The 16,023-nt window shown below is 42.6% G+C and overlaps 1 protein-coding gene across 4 annotated transcripts in view; it reads left to right on the forward strand.

Moving 5' to 3' along the window:
• The first annotated feature begins 6,952 nt into the window (after window positions 1-6,952).
• The window catches only part of WIPF3 (WAS/WASL interacting protein family member 3), a 38,869-nt gene continuing 29,798 nt past the window's right edge, over window positions 6,953-16,023 (forward strand). The window contains exon 1 of one of the 4 annotated variants that reach the window (XM_074574936.1): window positions 6,953-7,471. The gene's annotated coding sequence lies outside the window, so the exon portion shown is untranslated. The other 3 variants (XM_074574931.1, XM_074574934.1, XM_074574935.1) reach the window with 3 other exon arrangements.

A 16,023-nucleotide genomic window follows, 5' to 3' on the forward strand; every position in this document is an offset into this window, starting at 1 on the left:
CTAGCTCTGTACTTTGAAAGTACTGTCTGAAAGGGATACAACTACAGAGTAAGGAAGCTAAACAATACATATCACAAACAGAAGGTATTATTTCCCTCCATCTGCTTATCTGATTGCCTCCCTTTCCCAACAATCTTCTTCCCAATAGCTGCCTCCAGCCTGGTGCCTTCACCAACCACATAAACACAAGGGAAACCACTCGAGTTCCTCCCAAGGCTATCTAGAGATGTCCTATCCCTTTGAGACTCCAGTCCAACAGCATTTCTGCACTCTGGCACTCAACGGGCTTGTTTCTCCTGCTCTCCTCACCACCGCGACGCACTCCCTTCCGCGGAGGCAGTGCCTTTCCGATGAACTGCCCGGGCCAGTGGCAATAGCTTCCCAGTGCTGTATTCCCAGCTGGGAAATTCTTGCTCTTGGTTTGTGACTACTATTTTTCCCCTTACAAGATGTGTGTTCTGCTCTCAATGATTCTCATTTATTTCCCCCTCACCAGCCATTCCTCCTGAAGTTATCCAGTGTAATCTTTTTCATCCCTGCCCTATTGTGGCTAGTAATAGTACCCGAGTGTCACACCATAACCTGTACCGTTTGCTTCACATGTACTGAGAAGAAATTATCCACTTAGAAGTAGTCCATGATAATAAATTATTATTGAATTTTATCTCATTGAATGACTGAAAGTAATAGCGGTGCTTTGGACAAAACCAGCCAGTGATAGTATCAGTAACTGCTGCTGAGAATACTGACAGTGAATTTGATGGTAGTCCTCCAAGTGTAATTTCTCCCCTTTAACAATTTGATTGAAACTCCCATCTGCATACAGTGCAGCAGAGGGCACTCCCTTCTTCAGATCCCTACAATGAGTCTGAAGTACTCTAAGTGCTCTCATCGGCTGGGAGAGATACCAACTATATTTCAAAGAGGAAAATGCCTTTAAACATCTGTAAAAATGTTGATACCACTGCTTGTAAAGAATATGTGTGAGCCCATTTGTTCCAACAGGACTTACATGAATATTTTTTATATGCAGCAGACCATAAAATATTTCAGGTTTTGCTGTCAAGTGCTGAAAAGCTGAATAGGTACTTAATAACAGTATGTTTAAATCTTGGTTTCAAATGAGGCTATATCTTTCTTTAGACACAAAGGGACAAATTATTATTTCAAAGAAAATCTGAAGAATTTACAATAATATATCCACAAGCTAAAGCTGCAAATTTGCTTACGCAAACAAATCATGAGACCTGCTGCCTGCCCATCTCCTACTATCCAACAACATAGACTGATCATAGAATCACATAGAATGGTTTGGGTTGGAAGGGACCTTAAAGATCATCTAGTTCCAACCCCCCTGCCATGGGCAGGGACACCTCCCACTAGACCAGGCTGCTCAAAGCCCCATCCAGCCTGGCCTTGAACACTTCCAGGGATGGGGCATCCACAGTCTCCCTGGCCAGCCTGTTCCAGTGTCTCACCACCCTCACAGTAAAGAATATCTTCCTAGTATCTAAACTAAATCTCCCCTCTTTCAGTTTAAAACCATTACCCCTCATCCTATCGCTACACTCCCTGATAAAGAGGGCCCTACCGATCCTTCCTGTAGGGCCCCTTTAGGTACTGGAAGGCTGCTATAAGGTCTCCCCGGAGCCTTCTCTTCTCCCGGCTGAACAACCCCAACTCTCTCACCCTGTCCTCATAGCAGAGGTGCTCCAGCTCTCTGATCATCTTTGTGGCCCTCCTCCAGACCTGTTCCAACAGGGCCATGTCCTTTCTGTGCTGAGGGCTCCAAAGCTGGACACAGTACTCCAGGTGGGGTCTCAAGAGAGCGGAGTAGAGGGGCAGAATCACCTCCCTTGACCTGTTGGCCATGGTTCTTTTGATGCAGCCCAGGATACAGTTGGCTTTCTGGTGTGTGAGCGCACATTGCCAGCTTATGTTGAGCTCCTCATCCACCAACACCCCCAAGTCCTTCTCCTCAGGGCTGCTCTCAATCCAGTCTCCGTCTAACCTGATCCCTCTATATGAGCTTGATTTCATGGACTACGGAGTTGAACAGTATTTCAGGTTTGATGGGTGGTGAAAAAAAGAGAAGAGAGGCAGTCCAGAGGCAGAGTACAGTAATTTGCTGAGAATAGTCAGTTATGCCTCAATTACCATCAGGAGCAGTAGGGACGACCTGGGCACTTGTACCCAAGATGAACAGATATAGACTTGGACCTCTCTGACTACGCTAATGCCAAAGCTGCACGTGCAATGTTAATAAATATATATGACATGATGTAGGAGACTTTAATTTGCTGTTTAGTGTCCTGTTCTAGGTAAACTCTGAGCTAGATCTTGTACTTGACATCAGTGCTTAAAAAAAGGAATGTTCAAAATATGTTCAAAGCCCAGGATGTAGAAAAACATTCGTGCTGCTTCTTTGCCATAATGCGATAGCTGAAGCAAAAGGAATTTCAGGGGGAAAATAAATTGCTCGCAAAGATCACAAAGTCCCTTTCTATTTCAAGAAAGTGGCAAAGGAAACCATCCTCTTCACACACACTATTTGTGCCCGCTAATTACTATGTTCAAGTACACTCCCCCTGGTGGGGATGAAAAGGTTATACTCTGGAAAGCGAGATTCGAAAATGGTATTCTGATTCTTGCCATATTTCACTTTTCACCCTAATTGCAGACTAGCACTGGGCATGCTTTCAGCTCATTATTCTCTACAGAGGCCTGCTAATGGTATTTCATCTACTGACTAATTCTACAGCTTTAGCATGGAAAAATTCCTGTCAAATTCAATACCGATGGAGAGCAAACAGTAGGTCTGCCTCTCTGCTTTTTGTTTAGCTGTTCAGTAACTGGATAAACATTAACCAGCTGGATAGTGCAATTATGATTTTTTTAAGGTACTGTAAATGCTTGCAACAGCATAGTATCTGGCAGCCTCACAAATATTAATGAATGCATTCTTGTTCCACTCATGCTATTAAGAGTGATTAAGTACTTTCACAGAGGTCATGCAGAAAATGAATGGCAGAACCAAGCACTGAAGAAAATCCAAAGCTTTTTTACTAAGAGATACTTTTTTAAGATATCCCACAGCACAAACAGAAATAAGCAGAAGAAATACAATTAGTGGAAAGAATTGACATTAGTTATTAATTATTTACTATGGGCCTGAACGTACTTAGACATCATTTCCAATAACTTGGCAAACATCTTGCTCAACGAGATCAGGAGTAAGGGTTTAGGATTTGGATTAAAAACACAGAAAAAAAGTAAACACTAATATTCCCCTCTAGGGAAATCATCTCTACTAATTATTTGTCTACAGCTTTCCTCAGTATTGCAGTCTAAACTGCATTTGTAAACATCATTCCATTGTTCAATAACAAACAACTCAGTCGCGTTTAGGAATTTCTTACTAAAATATATTAGAGCAAAATTAAAGTTTTGAGTTATTATTAACTCTCTACAGAAAGGACAGAACTTGTACAGATAACACAGAAAAGATGGATATTTGGAGACAAATATATGGGAATATCTCTTCATATGCGGGAATGTCTGTTAATTGTGGAATTCAGAGCTAACAAAGTCATCAAACTCAATGGCTGAGACTACTATTGTAACAGAATTTTCAAGTGTTGAAAATTATTCAGAAGTGTAATCAAACAGCATGCTAAAAGCAAGAAACATTTTTTATATTTCTGCTCTTAAGCTTTTAAGTTTCACGCATTTTGATGCAAAAACTATTTCTTACATTATGCACAAATGCTTCGACCTACAGGTATTTTTGTTAGGTCTTAAAAATGCATGCACAAATAATGATAAATACAAACCAATTCATATTTACTGACAGATGTATTTAGCCTTCACTAAAGTTTAAAGTAATTTCTTTTACTTAAATATTTTTTGCTTATGTTCAGTGGTGACTGGAAAGATTTACATGTGCTTCTTATTCAAAATACGAAGGTACAAATGCTGTAAGGGACTGAAGATTTTAATCTTTTTCTTATATTGTCTGTAGGGGCAAAAAGTATAAGTACTTATGATAAGTACTTTCTTTGGCAAGTATTTATGTTGACACATGCCAGTGAAGCATCCCAGACTGTTCTCCTGAGAATCGGTAACAATGTGCCAAATAGGAGATTTGGTTCTTCTTCCTCTATTTGGGACACTCTTTACCTCCTCTTCAATTGTTTCATTTATTTCAGGTATTTTAAATTTTCTTGTGTGGGAATTTGAGGAGTCTTGGAGATGACAGTGCTAGTGTAGAAAGATATTTTTAAAGAAGAAACGGTCAATGATATATTTGCTAAGAATAATTATCATCTAGTATTGAACAAGTTATGAATGGGAGGAATCTCTTATTAAGTAATATGCATTTTTAAAATTTGTTTTAATTTTCTTCTGTTTGTAGTAAAAACAGCTGTATCAAAATGAATTTTCTCTCACTGCAAAACATCACTCAGCCACCAGATCCTATGGCAGGTCACCAGAGGCCATTCACATCTCTCCTGTCTTTAATGGTCATGGCTTCTAGGTGTAGAGGACAGAGATTCTGCTTCCTCCTGGTTTAGGTTAAGTTTATCCTGCCATGCATTTGTACTCTTGTTAGACTACACATTTGTAATATCTTAGAAATTATAGGCTCATAATGAATTTGCCTTTCTGCAGAAGAGATAGGGCCAGAAATGGAAGGATGCAAAATTTCTCATTTAGGCTGTCAAGGCTGAAGGTACGAGCTGGGGTCCAGCTGTGCAAGACAGAGCAAGGGAAGAAGATGTAGGAGAAAAATACCAGGTATAGCAGCTGTCTGTGCTGGAATAAAAAGACGACAGACAGGGGCTGCATTTATGTTGCTCAGCACAGCCACTCAGGAAGTACTCCCCAGATCGACCTGAAAGACATGTTCCCAACCTGTGACCAAACCCAAAATAAGCCTTGCAGTTGCTTGCAACATGGTACCAAGGAACCACAGAGAATGTTGTACCAGTAGCCCGAGTCTAGGACAGATGCAGAGGTCCTCCTTTTCTGGAGAAATGGCTATATTGTTTGATCCAGGTTAAAATGTACTTGTCGATAGTAAAAATGTAATTTCAGTATACAACATAATTTTTAAATAGTTATGCAGGCGGGATGTATGGAAAATAAACTTCTATTTATGGCTATGTTTTGTAAAACATATCAGGTTAGCTACAAATATATTTGAGGCAAGTTTTCTGTATTTGAAACACTTCAAATAATCTTAAATTGATAGGTAATAAAATCCAGGAAAGGCACATCCTATACAATAATTTGGGGACAGTTTTGTCCCTGCTGCATTGCCCTTTCTCTGACCTTGGATGCAGCTGTGAGGACAAGGATTTAATGGGAACCAGAAAAATGGGGGTTTCAGTGCACTAGCCTTCACAAAATTCCTTGCAGTTTGTACAGAAGTCTTTGGCCTCTTCCACTACCACCATGCGCTCCAGCAGCGCCGTTGTTCTGATTCAGCACTGGAAAGGGAGCACTTCTTTCCTTTTCACCTACACCTCTCAAAGACAAAACAGAAAATGGAGACTTTTATAATTCCTAGGAATGCAGACCCGTAGGACTCTTTTAATAAAACCTAATGTGCAACAGGTTTCTGTAACCAGCTACCACTAGCCAAGAGGCAAGTATTACGTACTTCAGTGTATTAAATGTATGTGAACTATGTACCGCGGGCAATGTTGTTTCAGACTAGACCAGTGCATAAACTTCGTAACAGGTCAGTCCAGCTGCACAGGTGGAAATGGTCACTTTTGCACTGTACAAATTCTGCTGTCATTATTGGGAAATGAAAGAAAGAAAGTGAAAGAAAAGTCATAGGAACAGGACGAAACTGATTTTTTCCTGCACTCTTGCACCTTGTTCCTCTGAAGCTCCTTTTTGATCTAAACCAAAAGGTGGACAAAGTCCATTTCAGCATTAGAAAGCTAAATATAAATCTCAGCTGAGATTAGTTGGCATGACTAATGAAAGCTATTTGCAAGTGTGGCATTATATATATTTTTTAAAGTAAATGCTTACATTTTTATTTTTATGGGGCACTACCTATGGCACTCTTGGCTTTGTTTTGTGCTTTGAAGTTCAAACTAGTGACCAGCTGAAAATGGGTTTAAAGCTCCCTGACCACTGTGGAAAAAACTGGGGCAGATACTTAGGACTGAGAATTATTTAGTCTGACAAGCAATCAGGAAGGTACTTCTAGAATAATAAATCAAACCCACACCCCAAGACAGACAGGGCAGAGCACGGATTTTGGTGCCCCTGCCCTGACAAGCAGAGGTGCCACGGCCCGTCGGTGACTTTCCGCCCATCTCAAAAGGTGATATTGCCATCATCCGGAGCCAAGTGACACTGATTTCCCTGGACTGCTTTATAATCATGCAGGGCAATGAAAACCCCGATTTGACATTTCTACAACAAAACAGGTTTGCCGAGAGAAATACAGAGAAGATGGGCCCGCCCCTCAGCCACCTGAAAGCACCATCCGAAGCCCACAACCTGCACAATAAGTTATCCAGCGGCATCCTCATTCCTGTGGCATTCGCTGCATGACAAAATGGGGGTGCCTTGTTCCTCCAGCAGGCCAGGAGGCAGCAACTCCCTCACCCTGACAGAAACACGGGCGAAGCGGTGATGTTCCCATCTGCAAGGCGCCTTGATAAAAATGCAGAAGAAAACAAGATTTATGTTGGGGTTTTTTTGGCAGATACTTCTTGCGCACGATCTGGGGCACAAAAACCGAGGGCGCCCAGCCAGCTCCTCAAGGGCAAGCCCTCAGGAGGCTGCTGGGCAGAAGCGGTGGACATCTTTTGGCAGGGGGACAGGGCCGTGGCATCTTCTCTCTCCGTGGGGCAACATTTTTGGCTTCCACGTGGGTTTTTAAAAAATAACCAAGTTCTGCCAAGGCGTCCGCTGGCTGGGGTGCTGCGCCAGGCGGCGGCTGGACTTCACCCTCGCACCCTTCTAAGGGTGGGGAGGGAAAGCCGGGCCCGCGGGTGAACGCCCGCCCAGGGCCTCCCGCCTCCCTGAGGTACAGGCCGGCGGAGGCCGCCGCCAGGCCCGGGGACGGCGGTGGCGGTGGCGGGGGCACCCAGCGCTGTGGGCGCCAGAACCGGCCGGCTCCGGCCGGCTCTCACCTGCGCTCCCCGCCTCCCGTTCCTCTCCCCTCTCGGGGCGGCGTGTGTTAAATTACTACTTTTAAAAAAGAAAAAAAAAAATTAAAACATTTTCCCCTCCCTGAGGACCAGGAAGACTTTTTTCCCCTCCTCATGATGTGAAGATTCCCCCCCGCCCTGCTCCTTCCCCCCGCCTCCCAGCCAACTCCCACCTCCCCTGAGGGGAGGCGGCCACCCGCCCCCCCTACCTGGCGCCCTCTGCTCGGGGAGGAGCGCGCCGCGCCGCCCCGGCCCCCGCCGCACCGACACCGGCACCGGCCGCCGAGCAGGTGGGCGCGGAGGGGTCGGGAGAGGGGGGTCCCCGGTGCCTCCGTCCCGCCTCGCAGCCCCAGTCAGCGGGAGGCGCCGGGGTGGGAGCTGAGGCGGCCGCCTCCCCTGGCCCGCCGGGGCTGAGGGTGCCGGTGGGAGAGGCGGCCCGAAGGCCGGGGGTCCCCTGACACCGTGGGGGGCCGAGACAACTCGGCGGGGAAACTTATGACGGCGGCCGGTCACCGCCGCTCCCCCGCGGGGGGCTCCGGAGCCCCTGGCCCGGCCCTGGTCAGCTTCCGTCCGGCCGGAGGGCCCAGGGGCGGCGGGGGTGGCCGAGGCTTTGGGATGCGGTGGAGGAAGCGCGGCTGCATGTTGCGTACGGGGTTTTGCTCCTCTGTTTTGCCGAGTGGAGGAAAACGGGTTGTTTGCAGGCAGCGGTGGATGGGAAGAACTTTTGTTTTTCCCTAGTTTTTGCCCTTGAAGTAGATGTGCTGGAATAGGTCAGCTGGGAAAAGCGGGGGGGGGGGGCGTTGAGTAACAGTCAAAGCTGCCGTGTATTAAATGCTGATGTATCTGTTGCGGGGGGGGGGGAGTGTGCTGGAGAGGCGTTAGATGCTTTAAAGGTTTATTATTTAATGCTAATTAACGCGGGTAAAAGCATGACTAAAATCACTTCTGCATCAGCCTGTTTGCGCTAATGCAGAGCAACGGGTCGCGTTTGGCAGGGGGTAGCAAGAGGGTTTTCTGTTACTACTCTTAGGGTGTGCTTGGAGTTGGAGGAAAGGTGTGTTTGCCTGCTTCAAGAAGTTCAGGAGTGCTAGGAATAGGAAAGACACATTAAGCCAACATGCCTTTTTGTTTGTTTGTTTGTTTGCTACCGAAAGTGGAATATTACTAAGTGAGATTTCTCAAAGGTGGCAAAATAAATCTGATTTAGGAGAGAAGCGCTGAGATATAAGATAAAGGTTGATGGTTTCAACACAGAACGGTGTTGGGACGGTTGGGATTTATGGGCTGAAATTTGCAAGTGCTTCTGCTGACTCAGACAGTGAAATATTGGTGAAATTGCGATACCAGTGATACATGTAGTTGTGCATGCTGCGTGAATAGAATTGTTGAACTACTTCCTGATAACAATCAGTATTTTCACTTTCTCCATCCGCATATCCAGCACAAACTCTTGTTTATTTGACAATGTGTGTTTGTGTAATCAGTGTTTAAAGTCATCCGTTCGCATCCGTTGCACTGATAGACAAGCCACGGGGAAGATGATGAAGGAAATGAATACAACTTCACTGTGTGATGGGAGACCGAGCTGGGACACTTGTTAGGCGTGTGTGGGTGAGGATGGTTCCCGGTCACTGCCTGGATCTGTGACCCAAAACAGTGTCCCGGCTGGAATGTGCAGGCAGTGCAGACGCTGCTGCCACCCACGGCTCGTAAGGGACACTGCCCGACGTGAGCCTCAGTTACCAGCTTCCACCTACAAGGTAGCATACAAGAAGCTCAGTGTGGGACCCTTAAAGAGGATTTGCATAAGTGCGTTTTGTTTCACGGATAGAATGCTTTGGATGTTTTGCTGTAGGTGATGATGACAAAATATGGGTTAGACTCAGAACCAGAAAGAAATGCTGTGGGAGTTTATTCCTCTCGTGTAGAAGGTCCTGGAAAGGAGTGGGGCTTAGCAACCAGCATGCAACCCCTCTTGATGTTAACGGTGACCTTGCTATTAAACATTTTTAAGTATTATCTACAGCTTCGTATTAAGATTGAGGCTCCAGGAGGCTAAGTGGCATACAAAAGTGCAGGTACCTGTACCAGCTTGCATAGAAGTATGAAACTTGATTTTTTTAAAGAATCAAAGATATTCATTCTGTGAAGACAGGAGCGTATAAATACTTCAATCAACTTTGTGTACAGACTTTGGTTGCTTAGGGGCAGACGCAAAGCTTAATTCATTAGGTGCAATGTTCAAGTCATTGCTAGTTTGGATCTATTCCTGAATATGATTGAGATGCACTTGAGATTCTGTTTCTGTGATTGTACTGCACTGGAAAGAGCAACATATGGCTGTATTTATCAAATCATATAGTATAACATAAAGCAGCTCCCTCCTTTTTTTTTTTCCCCCCTCTCTCTCCATCACCCCCCCCCAAAGAAAATATAAATAAAGATCTTGTAGCATCTCAATTTCTGTTACTGCAGTACATCAGGAAGGGCCATGGTAGGATTGTGTACATAATGACTGCTACATTTGAATTTGCAGGAAGTATTTAGATATTCTTTTAAAAAACAGTAAACCAAAACATAGCAGTGTCACATCTCAGTAATTGTACCATAAGAGTCAGCAGTGTTTGTTGAATGTCTTAACAGGACATAGCATAGATGCCATAGATGCTAATATTTGCTCTTTATACTGAAAAAGAATAATGTTTTTGGTTGTTGAGGTCAGTATTTTGGGATATTCATTGTCCTCTGAAAAGAAGACCTTGAACTGAGAACAGTATCTTAGTCATAACAAATAGAAAAATATTTGCACATTTTAAGAGGTAGATGTTAAAAGCTTCAAAGTTGAATAACATGATTTACAATTTTATATTACATCTAAAAATATTAACTGCTATTAAATGTTAAAGAGTTTAATATTAATATTTTTAAAATATTCTAGCTCCAAAGAGAAGCAGAGCAATAAAAGGATTGGCCTCAAATTTCTTTGTATGTTTGTTAGTCATAACTCACCTCCGTGCTCTGCGACTGGCACAAGTTCTGTTTAGTTATCAAAAGTCGGTGAGACTGGACTAGCTCAGTTCAGCTCTCTTACCCTTGACTTCTGTAAGTTATTGATCCTGGATGTGTGTGAGCATCTGCTGCATTATTATGTGGGTATTTTATGCTATTTATTTTAAGATATAATAAATGTGATCACGGATAAAATGTTGAAGCAGATGATTGCTTTGGGAAAATGATACTAGGCTCTCTTGTGCCAAAATAAAGATTCCCGTCTCCTTCAGAGTATACGTAAAATTAATATCTAAATAAACATAACAAACAACTACAATATGCAATAAATTCTTTTATCTAAAAGTCTTCAGTACTCACACTGAATTACTAGTGACCGCTATGCAGTTTTGAGGTATAGCTTTCTGGAATACCTTTACTGCTATTCTTGGAGATCTTCCTCAATTAGTGCGTGCTCTTACACAAAGTAGTTTCTCCCTTTGAAAGACCGAAGCTTTCTGAAAATTGGCTTATAGTAGCAAAACCTTAATGGGACTTCATAGTTGCGTGTTCACCTGTGGTCATTCTGCATCGGGGTTGCCCAGTGGCTTCAGCTGGGATGAACAGTAGTGTAAACACTGCTGTATTTGCAAACAGAAAAAATGTCTTGGGACTTCCAAATCGGAGAGCAAATGAGTGTATTTTTAGCAAATTTGTATTCTTTTGAATATACCCACCTTAATTTGACTTCGGAGTATTGTCAAATGGACTCATTCAGTCTTACATACATGACAGCTGAAAGCTGCCTTTACATTGCTTTGAAAGTATGTGAAACAACTGAAGAATTTTCATAAGGTGTGAAAAGTGTGTTTTCATGCCTTGGTAATTCAGACAACAGCTGAGATGGTTTTCCTGTAGACTATCAGAAATACCTCTCTCTCAAATAAGATCACGCATGGGAGTTCGGATTCTTCTTTGCATTCACCCTGTGTCATCTTTCACCACTGTTACGAATAGGTATATAACCCTCTGTGATGAGAATGGTATCATTTTGTAGCCAGCCCAGGCAGGGGAGAGCAACAAACCAGCTCTACTGCAGCTCCAGTGTAAGCGATAATACCAAGTGAAAAGCAGAGGAAAACTGGATGAAAGGTCCCGACAAGGTAAAGTTCGCTAAACATGAGACCAGAAAATTCAGCATGAAAGCTCTTGCTCAATCTTGACACCGCTCTTACAAATGTCTAAGAAAACTACCTCCCATGTCTGCTCTGCAGCTTCTATGTAATGGATATGCTATATCCTTCGTTTACACTGTTGGCAACTGCAGTGCCTGCCTTGGTAATTAAAGCGTTGGCTAGAAATTACAGTGCTTCTCCTTGGTTCATAAGATACGGGTAAAATGCTTCCTTCTAGATGAACAAAGTGAATGAATGGGTTTAGAGATAGTAACCCCTTTGTGTCAGACCCTTTCACAAACTACACACCAGTCTGTAAATGACTGTTGTACCGTTTAACTTTTTCTAGTTCCTATATCGTGTTTTACTCTCTTCGTTATAACAAACAAAAAAGGAAAAAAGAGGAGAGTGGAATATAGTACTGGATCACAAGGGAGGCCTTGGGATCTTTTGTTCCTCCTTCATATCCTCTTGTTTGAAAGGTATTATGTTATTGCTTTCCTAACTGGCATAGTTTCGTGCAGTGAAAAATGTACATGCACCCATGCTACTGACTGCACATAAAATAGTCCCGTCAGGTTTTGGGCTTTTGTCCAAGTCAGTTACGCTTTCGTTGTATGCTAAAGAAGAAAAGGAATAACGCTGTATCTGTACTAAATCTATAGATCTGCTGTGTTAGTTGTGTAGACACATAAAGAAAATCATGAGGCACAGAAAAGGCAAGCCACACTTGCACATCAGGAAAACAGACTGGTATTTTAGCAACTTATTTTCAGAGGAGATGTTTGCTCCTCTTGGGGATGCGTGAATCACTGCAAAAATATCTGTCAAATTCTGCCTAGGATTTGGGCAGAAAGTTGTTGCTTCAATTGATCAGTTGTGTGAGCGCAAACAGCTTAACACACGTTAGTGATGTTGCAGCACGCAGCTTGTAGTTGCTTGAGTATTTCCAGAATTAAACCCTAAAGAACTGACCTCACTTCTACTGAAAACAAAGGAAAATTTAGCATAAAAAATAATAAGAGATGTAAATTGAGGAGGGGGGGGGAGACTATCTCTGTAGTGTACTGTGTGAGTGACAGATGCGGGGCCCAACAGCGCGTTTAATGCAGAATGAAAGCCTTTTTTAGCCTTGAAATGACTAAGTACCAAGGAAACTATGCAAAAGTGGGTTGTACAAAATATTCTTGGATCAAGTGATCATGAGTTTACACTGGCTTAGCAGTAGGATAAATGCTGCGCTGCCATGTGGGGATACCTGAGCTTGCTCTGAACAAGCTGTACCAGGAGCTGCAAGGGCCAGTATGGCTGCAGAATGCGTATACTGTGGTTGCTTCACTGCTTTCCTCTGCCCACACTGTTTCACCTTGTTGTTTTTCTCCAAATTTTCAGTCTTGTAGCCACTCCATCATGTGAGGCTTCGTACGTTGTCGCTAATACCTACGAGCTCTAGTCAGGATATATCTCCCGGTACCTCCTAGAATCACATTTCCTGTTTTCCAAGCCAAATCAGCCTAGTTCTGCATTTCTTTTCTATTTCTCAGTACTAGCAGCCTGTGACGAACCTCTGGTATCATCATGCAGAGTTACTTACTTTTGTACCATGTGCAGTGTTTCTTTCCCCAGGGCACACCACTCGACCTTTTAAATGAATTGTTTCCGTTTGTCTTGCCTTGCGTCAGCAGCAGCAACAGGTGAGGTGAATGGTGAAAAGAGCAAAGACAAAGAAGAAAGTGGAGAGGGGGAATGGAGAGACTGGTAAACGTCTAGAAAAGCAGAGAAGTTTTCATGGAGGGAAGTAAAGAAAGAGAAGGGCCAAATGGTAAAAGTAGAAGAAGGACTGGTAAAAGTGGAAGGTGGAGTCCAAAACCAGCATAAAACTTGACACCAGAGTTGGTGGAAACAGGCGAGTCCTCATCTGTCCCCTGCATGGTCTGATGGTAGCAGATACTGACTGAACTGGAAGTATTCTTGGGAGCTGATTCTGGCAACAACTTCTGATCTACTTGTTTAAAGAAGGAAAATTGCAGAAAACCACTTTGCTCCTTTGTGTCTATGACAGACACAACTTCAAAAAAACCTGTTGCCAGTTAATCCCCAGAATTACCTTCCTTCTTCAGCAGGCAACAAAGTTGACTATTTCTGGATTCCTAGTGTTTGTGGCTTATTCTGTGTGTACGGGTAGGTATCAATCACATTGTCTCTGAATATAATGGCTTTCACAGAGAATTGCAATTGAAGTCCTTTAATAAGGCAGAGGGCTGAACCCTCAGTTTAATAAAACTCATTTTGTTTCTTCAGAGAACTTTGTTTTACTAGCAATTTAGGCCTAGGCCTATAAATCAAAACATCTTTTGTCAGGGTTTTTTTTTAGGGAATTAACAGCTGTAAATGACTTTGTGATTTGTTGTTCTTTGTACAAAGTGAAATCGTTGTCCTGAGTAAATGCATGTTGATATTTTGTCCATTGCCTTTAAAAACAGCTAACCATTTTCTGTACAAGAAAACCTATTTGCACTTTTATGCACATAGGAAGTTTTATAAATATATTGGCTATGACACTTAAGGGGCAATAAAAGCACTTTGCACTGTATTTATTTCAGAACACTGAATTAGTTAAAATACTAAAAATGCAACATTATGGTACTGTAGCGAGGCTTCCTTAATAACATAGAGTTTTATATAACTTATTAAGTATGGAAGCCTTACTCTGCTGTAAAGAACATCTAAGATGAGGTTACCCACTATGTCGTTGAAATGGAGCTACAATTTTAACAGGATTGACAGGTAAGAGCATGAAAGTATGAACATGTAAGCATGTTCAGAAGTTGTAGTTTAATTTCTCAGGACATCAAGGGCTAGCATTTTTACCACTGGAAATAGATTTGGAAGGAATATTAAGTAATCGCAACTTCACTGAAAGCCATGATCAAAGGCAACTTATTCCTACAGGTGACCAGACCATCACATTTTACATCCCTTATGAAAGCCAATTCTCCTTACAGCATACAGTGACCACAGCCTGTTCTTGGGCATGATACCGATACTGTATCGTAGGGAAGAATGGCTCGCGTTAGATTGCCAGACTTATTTTCCTTGCATTGCCAGTATTAGAACTGTGTTTCTTAAGCTGGTAAATAACAGTCTGACGTGGCATGCATACAGGTTTCTATAAATTTATATTTTCAAGATGGAAAGCTGCGAATGTTTAAAATAGGATCTCTGATGAAACATCATGTGGTTGAAAGTAAAAATTTTAGAATGATTTGAGACATGGATTTTGAAAGTCCTGTAGTCTTCTGGTACCCACGTTTGCAAATTCTTTTCACTTGGTTGGCGTTTGAAAACAGACATTTGTTGAGCTGAGTATAGCAAATATAAAAAGCAAGATGCTGAATACTACCTTATTTGGGTTTTCTATTTTGATGCTAGCTTCTTCATTGGAAAGCAAAGCTTTCTTCCCTTAGGGGAATTGATTAAACCACTTCAGGAATTTCTTTGGTGGAAACCATTTTGTGTACAGGTATAATTTTCAAATATCTCTCTTTGTATTATATGAATGATAATTAATATATTAATAATTATAAAGAAATACATTATTAAGAATGATGCGAAAACATACAATTTACTTCTCTGGAGAGTCCACAAAACTTGCGAGTGTTAACCTGAAACATCAGATGCTTCTACTCAGAGAGCTCAAGTGCTGTTCACAGTGGGAACTCTGGAGGAGTATAAAGCAGTCATCTTCAGAATGTGGCAGTGACCTTGAGCTTCCACTGAGCCGCATTTTATTTAGCTTAGGCCAATGATTAACTTTGCTAATGACTGTATATCGAATTCACTATTGCTTATGTATCTGGCAGCAAAATAAGCCATGTCTGTCTTTGTGTGGATGATACAATGTATTTAAAGGAAATTCTTTGTATAAATTGTTTTCTTTGCAAAATTATGTCTTTGTGCAATTCCTAATTGCTTCTAACTTACCTCATTTGTCTTTGGACTCTTTAACTTCAGGATAGTGCTACTGTCAGCATAATGTATTTCTTCTTCTTAGGTGTCATTCTTTTCTCTTTATTTAAAAGAAGATGACAAATTCTCTTATTCTGCTCCCTTACAGCAATTAAGTCTTCTATGGCTGATCCTCATGGAGCAGAGGAAGCTACACCCTGAAATAGTCATGTATAGGGACATGAAGTCATCTGCGCAGCTTTGCCTCAGAAGGGAGGTTTGTCAAGACATAACACTTTAATTTCTGGCCTCGGCACCACAGGGAACCTAGCAGAGAGGTCTGCCCATGGCACACATGGATGCAAGGCGTCTCCAGGTTCCTGTAATCTGCGCTAGGTCAGCCCTGGCCGGTTTGTTGCAGTGTTAGCAGGCTCCTGACAGAAGGAGAGTCATACTGTTGTTTTCAGGCAGAAAGGGGATGCTGCCCTCAGCTGGATCAAGCCTGGTGGAAACAGTCCAAAGTGGGGAGAACTTATGTTCCTTGGCTTAAATGCAGGATACTGTTTCGTGCTGTGAGACAATCCCACAGACCGTGTGTAGACAAGTGCTGCTTAAGCGTGTTTCATCGGATTATTAAATGGAGGAGGAGCCCCCAAAGTTTCTAAGTTTCAAAGGAAATGAAAAAGCCAGATTCTGCCTTTAGTTGCAGTGATGTAAATGGCGACTGAGAG

Source organism: Larus michahellis, chromosome 2 (assembly GCF_964199755.1).
Source record: "Larus michahellis chromosome 2, bLarMic1.1, whole genome shotgun sequence".
Taxonomy (NCBI): domain Eukaryota; kingdom Metazoa; phylum Chordata; class Aves; order Charadriiformes; family Laridae; genus Larus; species Larus michahellis.